Source organism: Melospiza melodia, chromosome 4 (genome assembly GCF_035770615.1).
Source record: "Melospiza melodia melodia isolate bMelMel2 chromosome 4, bMelMel2.pri, whole genome shotgun sequence".
NCBI lineage: Eukaryota > Metazoa > Chordata > Aves > Passeriformes > Passerellidae > Melospiza > Melospiza melodia.
Genome location: NC_086197.1, coordinates 70495122 through 70503353, shown reverse-complemented (window position 1 = coordinate 70503353; position 8232 = coordinate 70495122).

Here is an 8232-nt window from a genome sequence, read left to right as displayed (position 1 = left end):
GGGGATCAATTCCAACACCAGCTTGCATACATATGAAAGCACACAGAGAAAATGTGAACATCTTCAAAACACTGTTAACATGTAACTTTCCAGAAGATCTTTGCTGGGCTATTTATTTTGTAAAGGAGCTTGTACACTGCACAGGGAAACTAGAATGGGATGTAAGGCACAGCAACTGCTTCACTGTTTAGCTTTACAAAGCAGAGATGCCTCAGTTCATTCACTACAGAGGAGGGATGATGGGCTGAATAACATCGCCTTATTCCTCACTGAGCTCCCCTTGGCTTTCTTGAACAAGCAACATTGCTTCCAGGACCCATCAACGACTGACACAGCCTCTGTTTGGTGGTCTGGCTGTTCAGGTGCATTTGCAGCCCTGACTCTTCTCACTGTGATTATTTGTCTCCTCCTGTGCTAGGCAGAGCACATCCCCTGCTGCCAGCCCCTGCACACCTGCCATCCACAGCCAGCCCTCCACCTCTCAGACACACCCAAAGCACCACAGGAGCTCATTACATCAGAGGTCTGGCCATCAACCAGTTAGTGTCACCCAGTGCTGGGAAGAAATTAACAAGGGGCACCTGAAAACTGTGGGAATGTCTTTTTTGTCATGGAAATGGAACACAAAAGCCAGTCATTATTTGTTAATTTTCTCAGTTTGTATATAAACTCATGCACAGGTAAGATCCATCTCGGCTTCTCTGCAGCCTAGGGAGGGAAGGGGAGGATATCTGAAGATCTTGCAGTGGCACAGAAACAGGGCCAGGTGCTTAGGAGCAGCAGCACTTCACTCTTTTCCAAAGTCTGGTTTCAGATCTTTGGGGACACAGTCCCCTGGTTTTCAGGCCAGCTGAAAAAAGCCTTGCCTGAGATGTGCTGTGGTGCAGGAGTCCCTGCACACCTGCAGATGGACGCACACCTGCCACAAGGGGTCACTTTCTGTAGAGTTCTCTGGAGGAGACAGACCAGTCCCATTTAGCAAAGTCACTATGAAATATTCAACTTTGTGTTTAATTTTTTAAGTCTTTTCCCATTTGTTTAATGGAAGCTGAAACGCTGCCATCACTGTCAAGCCCAGGAGCGGTGTTGCTTTGCCAGATCTTTTTGGGTTTACAGAAAATGGCAATATTCATACTTGCATTACAGCAGCAGAAAGTAAAATTGAACATGGCATTTACATTTGCAGCATGAAAATTCAGATCACTGAATGCAACATGAGAGTTATTTAAGGTCCTGATATTCTATACATGCACACTGCTGGTCTTGTGTCACACCAGTTGTGTTGAAGGATGTGCACTCTTTAGAGTTCTTGCAAAGGAAAGGAAAGAAATGATGACATAAAATCAACACACTCTGAAAGAAAACCAAACAAATCCAATGTTGAATAAGAAGATAGATGCAGTACAATTTTCCTCCATCAATCAAGGAAAAAAGAAACCTAAACCAAAAAATTCAGGTTTTGATAATTTATTCCAAAATTGCTTTCTGTCTGTTATTACAAAAATCACTGCATTAGTAACTTTCTTCTTAGACATTAATTGTTATCCATTACTTGGTCGTGTCAATGAGAACAAGAAAAACCTCAAGTAACAAATTCTTCTGTTGGAAGACGATAATGAATTAGATTGTCTTTAATAATTCTATAGCAGAAGATCATGAAATATTTAAGAAGCACTTTATAATAAAAATTGCACTACATTAAATGTATAGTTTAGGTGGTTATCTTGTTTCAAGCTGAGATCTGCTATGCTTACAGAGAATTGAGCCATTGTGAACTTTGTTCATCTTCACAAGCACTGTAAATTTTGGGAGAAATCTGAGAAAAGCATTTTGAAGAAAAGGGTCTCTCATTTATTGATATAACAAAGTGAATCAGATGGCTTAAATAAAAGAATACACTGGCAGCTGCTGAGCTGTTACAACTGCTGTTTTAAATCAAAGGGGAATGAAAACCCCTATTTATAAACTCCATGACAAGCAGGAATCAGTAAAGTCAAGTATGAGAACAGAGTAAAAGAGGGACATGCAGCTATTGCAAAGGCAAGCAAGCAGGAACATGCTGGTAAGGCTTCTGCTGTTGACACTGTTCTCTATTTTATATGAATATTTAATCCCAATTAGGCTTTTTGATTCTGTGCCAGTAGTCACTGATGTAAAATGCAAGCACAGAGTATACTTCAGAAGCATATCCTGATAGATCTGTTGATTAGCTAAGGGATTTAGGAGGAACATGAGGGTTGGTCATCAAAAAAGTCAAACCCCTCAAAATTAGCAAGGTAATGAATTCTGTTCTGGACCTGGGTAATATTCCAGAGCTACGGGAAGTAAAAACTGTAACTGTCATTCAGCATTTCAAAGATGAGAAATACATCTTAATCTTTCAAAAATGTTACATAAAAATAATTGCTTTAGACAGCTCTGAAGAGCCCTCTTGGCACACTGCTACAGTTTCTGGCTTTCCAGACTCTGGTTTCAGCTCAGGAGAAGCTCAGCTGCAGATGCAAAGCTTTGAGAGCCCCAGACTCCTCTCCCACTCCAGGGACCAGACTGATGAGAGCTGGAGCTAGGCTCTGACACTCCAGATTTTGGGCACTGAAACTGACCTGGGAGCCCTGCCCTTGTTTCAAGGCAGATGCTGCTGCCAGGAATTGTGTCAGGCCATGTGTGAGGCTGAGAGCTCGAGGAGGAGGCCAGCAAGGAGCATCCAGCGTGGTGCTTCGAGGGTTATGAGTGATCCAAAATCCTGCCCATCTTGGGAGATGGGCACATACATCTGCTTGGAGCCTGCATCTCAGGAGAGAGGCTTGAGGAGCTTATCTGGAATCAAGGAGCCACTGTAAACATTCACTGAGACCCTGGGACCTCCCTGCCCTGGATCAGTGCTCAACACCTGGCTTTCATCTTGATCCTTTTCTTTTACTTTCCACCCATGAATCTTTGATTTTACTAGGGCATAAGGCATCCAGGAGGGCTGCTGAAACAGACCCCATGGGAAAGTTAGGAGAAGAAACACCCCAGCTCTGAATCCTCATTGAGCTTTGGACAGAGGCATGGAAAGCTTTGAAGTAAATAAGCTAGGTACCCAGGGTAGTTCAATAATTCCAGAATGAGGGAATTACAGAGTGAGGGGGTTTGAGTTGTAATTCTGGCTTTACGTGCCTAAGCTTTGCTTAAATTCAGGTGCCTTCGAAGACTTTAAATCTGACTCTAAAATGAAACGCATTGCTACAGGTTCTTTCCTTGCTGTCAGCTGAAAAGCAAGGGCTCTGAGAAGTTGTCTGGGGAAAGGTAAATCTCTTCTGTCACACTGAGCTACTGTGGATGCCAAATAGAATGAGGCAGCTTTAAAGGATTTTCCCAAGTCAGCTCAGAAAAAGTGATTATATAGAATTTATGAAGCAGCTTCTCATAAATTTAATAATGACTCACCCTTTCCTCCACTTGCTAGATTGCTTAGCAGTGACTTGGATGCTCTGATAGAGGAGCATTAGTAAGAAACCACATGATTTATCTTGAGATGGTATTTCATTCTCTGAAGATAGTTCACATCTTTGATATCAGAATGAAGGAAAATAATGCTTGTGAATAGTATATACCTTGTGAAGGTGTATATATATATATATATATATATATATATATATATATATATATATATGGTATGTTCAAGAAATACTTTTAACTCCTGTTCTCAGAGCTCGTTAAGGATTTCTCTCCTTAACCCTGTGACAAGTCAAGAGCAGAGCCAAAATGCCCTGAGCATAGGTAACTGATCAGAGAGTCTCTTCAAAGTAAAAGAATTTAGGTAACACTTCTAAACTCTCCCATCTGTTTGCCTCATCATGTTTAGCATGAATGCCCTTCACCCGTGTCATTGGGAAAACTGGCCAGTTTAGGTTAAAATGCTGTTGCAAGCTGCTAAAATAAACTGAGCAGTACTGTGCAGGAGCAGATGAGTGCTGGGAGAGCTGACTGTGTGGCTTCACCTGTGTAGAGGATGGCAGAGCACGAGAAACAAACGGGCTGTGATACCATCTGATCCATCTGACCACAGCTTAGTCTCAGCTCCAACATTTACTTTCATGGCAACTGGCCAAAAGAGTGGTTCATCAAGAGGTAGAATAGCCAGATAAGCAATAAATCCACATATCAAGGTATGGATGGGAATAATCAAAAAATGGACTCATAATTGCTAGGAGACAAGAAAAAACTTGTTCTGTTCCTGACCAGTGCTATGTTGCAAGGTAAATGTCCTGAATCTCATTAGGCTGGTCTTACAGCCAATAAAAAAATCCTTTTCCATAAAGAGCTTCTTCTTTCAAACTTAGTAGCAGCTGAGTAGGTTGTCACAGTTCAAAATACTCACATAAAATTTGAGTTCTGCTGTGAAATGCATTGTGGAAGAATGATCTGGCCCATTTGCATACATGTTGTCTTTCATTAATTCAATATCAGATTCATTACATGAAATCACTGATTGTCTTCATTAGTAATAAAAACCCAATCTGAATATTTGTGTTGGTATTGTGTTAAAAAATTCAGGGATCTCCTGCAAGCACACTCAGCTGTGAACAAAATGAATCAGAATGCAGCAAAATTCATTTTGTTAGAATCAAAAATACAAGTATCATGCAGGTATGCTTCATAGGAACAGCTCTCTTAAATTAAGAGTAAATAAGTGAGAGGAGTTTTAAATTTCAAAATCTATCCCATTAATATAAAAAATTTTGTATTATTTTCTGAATAGCTGTTACATGAGTAGACTCATACACACAAAGGAGTAGAAAGACCTTTATGTGTTAGAAAACCTTTGCCACATGTCATGTCAAGAAATAATTTTATCTGCTTTACATCTTAAAACTGACTTTTCAGGGGTCATCTTATTATTAAACAAATAATTTCTGATGCAATTAGCTCACTGTATAGAACATATTCATTACTGCTGTTTGGGGCATTATGAACGATATGTGAGTAGTGCTAATACAAAAGAGAAATCACTGGATTCAGTCAATGTTTGGTCTCTCTCCCAGGAAAGCTGTAGGTGAAAAGAAACATGCTCATAATTACTAATCAAAATTCTAGCCAGGATCTGGTTTCTAAATGAGTTTAGTGGAGACAGCGCTGCTTATTAAGTGTTGGGCTTTTTCCTTGAGAAACAGCAATGGAAAGTCTGCCTTCCTTTTCTTTATTTTACATGAATTTTCTACTTTTTCCTTCTGCATCCTCAGAAAGGACCTCTTTTTCTTTTCCATATTCACATCTTCCCCCATTTCTCCGTAATCCAGCATCCTCTAAAATTTTTCAGCTTACAGTTCAAGGTAGCCCCCACATTTTCCTGTGTTTTCCCTCCACCCTCCCTCTCTGTGTGCTCTGTTGACACTACTGCAGAGCGTTCCATGACTGGAGGAGAGAATCCCACACACCATGGATACCACTGCAAACTCTTCCATCGCTTATGAGAGAAATCTTGGCTAAATTGCAAATATTAGAACTCCACATTAGGCTTGCCCTTCTAATTTATCTATTTGCCATATGTTGTGTCAAATTTTATGCTTCAGAAGAAATGAAAAGTTCATTGCAAAAACGACACCAAACAAAAAACCTATGAAACGACAAAACCCAGAACACACAACCCACTACCTGCTAAAACTGTTGTATATCAACAAAAGGGGAGCAAACATGTCAGTGAGGAAAACAGGTTCTGGTTTCATGGTCACAAAACAATTGCTATGTGCAATTAAGACTGAAAAATCTTTTAAAGTTTGGAAAAAATAATCCTGTAATTTTATTTCTGTGAAATAACAAAGTCCTGGCCTGCAGTGATCACTGAAGGTCTAATACATTTCCAAAGGAATAGCATAATAGCTGCAGCACTTTATCAATCCCAAAACACAATGTGTTTCTACCAACATCTGGCATTTTGGTCTGGAAAACTTAAATTTCACTCTGTGTGAGGACCCCAAAGGGAGCTTTATTCTTTATTTTACTATCGTTGCTATGCTAAAAAAGCCACATGGTTTGGGCAATTCGCCTGTCACTGTGCATTCACTTTCCATAAGTACCTTCTGATCCATACTAGATGTGCGACACAGCACTCTGTTATGTGAGCATTTTTACTTTTTATTAAGTTCAGAGCTGCCATATCCCTCTTGTCATAAGTACTTCTGTTCTCCAGGTGGTTTATTTAGGATGGAAGCCATCCCAGAGTAAAGTGCATTAAATCCCAGGGGATTTTAAATCCTCCTGACCTCTATTCCTGTTGCTGCTTGACAGCATCAACCAACAAGATGCCACCACTCTTCCCAGTTTTTCTATTAACCACAAGTATCAGAGTGCCTTACACAAAAACAAAAGGCAGGGTTTACAGTCTGATACTCTCTATCCAGACCTGGAAGTAGTTGGGATGAATAGGAGGATTGTAAAGTTCTTTCCTGTAACACTCAACTCTACTAGTATCTCTCATCTGCTCCTTCTCCATCCCTTCTCTCTAAATCCTTCTTGGAACCTTGCTATTTCCAGCAGAACACCTATTGCGAGTGGCTCTTTGAAGAAAAAAAGGCAAATCAAACTTAGGCAGAAATTAATCTTTGTATTCATTGATTTGTTTCAAAAGAAGATGAACAGTTGCATTTAAGCTGGCTTTAGCTGTAATCCGAGCACTTCCATCTGCTCATTATGCTTATAAGACCACATGAAGACAATTGCATTAAATTCGTTACCAGAAAAGTATTGAAGATTTGGGGAACAGTAACAAAGAAGGGTTAGTGCACAGATGTGATTTATTTACAAAGAAAAATTAATAGCTAAACTCAGGAACCCAGCTGAAGGCAAGTAATTGGAAGGACTCTCAAAGGACCCTCTGGAAACTGGCTCAGACCTTCGACGGTGAAAGTGCTTACTCATTTTTATTTAGTTCTTTTTCAAGGAAAGCTCCAGATAAAAATTAAAGAGGGAGAAAGTGGCTACAAATGTTTTCCAGATCTGAGTATCACAAAAAGCTTTATAGAGCTAATGGGAGCAGTGGCCTTTGGTGGCAAACAGCTGCAAAGTAGAACTGTACTCAGGTAAATGACTTCTCTTGGGAAGCTTTAGTGGCTACCTCTGAACCAGAAAAGAAAACAGGATCTGTTATTTGGTCCTGATTCTGAACTGTGAGAAGGGGAAGAAAAACTCTCAGGGTCTGGGCATCATCTGAGATGGTGTTTGTTGACACAGGGCAAAATGTGCCAGAGTGCCTTAGCAGCAGACAGTGTGGATGGTGGCACACATTCACTTCAGGCCCTGTTCTGGCCCAGGTTAGTTTGCAAACATAGATGAAAATTGGGCCCAGAATCACACCCTGACAGGCACACAGTATGATACTGTTGGCAGCATGGTGACCTTTGCCTTGGAAAAATTTAAAAACCCATTCCATTAGCCCAGAAAATACTAGTCTTCAGTCAAATCCTGAGGGAAATGTTCACTCCACCCTCTTACCCCCCCTTCTCCCCCCATTTAGTCCTCCCTGTTATCAGAAAAATATTCTCACAAAGTAAAGATGAGCAACTGTACAACAATACTTAAAACATATTTACTAATAATGTTTTGCTTGACAGACTCGAAAGACAAAGACTTTTCCTTTTCTGAGACTTCTTTCTATTTAATTTTCAGTTTATTAACTAGATCTTTGCTGGTTCACCAGGAATGTAGAGATTACACCATTACAGACCAACATAGCTCTATAAATTATAATGACCAAGTCTTGGATTCTCTTGCAAAAATGCAGACTTACACAGTTCATTTCTCCTCCAAACCATTAATTATGAGAGGATGCTGAGGGAGGGAAGCCAGGGACAAGTGCACCAAAATATTATCACATGGTCATTAAAGTTACCCATACTTTCATTTACAAGTAGAACTGGAGAATGTCAGGCATTTCTTAAGAAGGCTGTCTTTCATTTTCTGGGGGGTTCAAGTTTTTTTTTTTTGTTTGGTTTTGGTTTGGATGTTGTTGTTTCTGTTTTCTGTAGCCTTTTCATTAATCGGATAAACATAGGAGATAAACATAGGAGATTTTTTTCTATAAGACACCAAGATACAGACTGTTTTAGAAGAAGTACTTCCAAGTATTACCCACTATGAAACACTGTTAAGGGAAGTGTTATGTGTTCCTGGCAAATCAGAGAACAGTGCTGGACTTCGCTCCTGAGATACACAAACCCGCAAGTATGACATGAAGCCTGGTGAATGAATGTA